Here is a 502-nt window from a genome sequence, read left to right as displayed (position 1 = left end):
TTATTTTATCAAAGAGAAATTCAGCAAAAATGTATTTATTGTTTACACTGCATGTGAGTTATATAAAATATCAGTTCTAAATTGTAGTACAAATTGTATTTCTCCATAGATTTTCCTTTACAAATTCAGAAGTCCTTACTTTGCTCTACCCATTTTGTTCTTGGACTTGCACCAATACATGGAGAGAAAATGTGATTAAATGACAGGACCACATACTTGTCAAACCACAATCATATTATGCTGTAGCTAGTATTTCATTAAGTCCTAGTGACACTATGTCAACGAGGTGCCAGAAAATAAATAGCTGACACTTAAGAGATCCTTGAAAGTATCACCTAATTTCAAAGTGAGCAACTTGTACTTTGGGTGATCATATGAAAGAAAGCAATATATTTTTTTTATAAACTACTGTTATAATCAACCACATGTGTCAAAATAAACATGGATACATTTTTACATATTGTTTTAGTTTTCGGTTTTATAAATTTACAACAAAAAAAAG

Source organism: Bombina bombina, chromosome 1 (assembly GCF_027579735.1).
Source record: "Bombina bombina isolate aBomBom1 chromosome 1, aBomBom1.pri, whole genome shotgun sequence".
NCBI lineage: Eukaryota > Metazoa > Chordata > Amphibia > Anura > Bombinatoridae > Bombina > Bombina bombina.
This window is presented reverse-complemented; position numbering follows the sequence as displayed.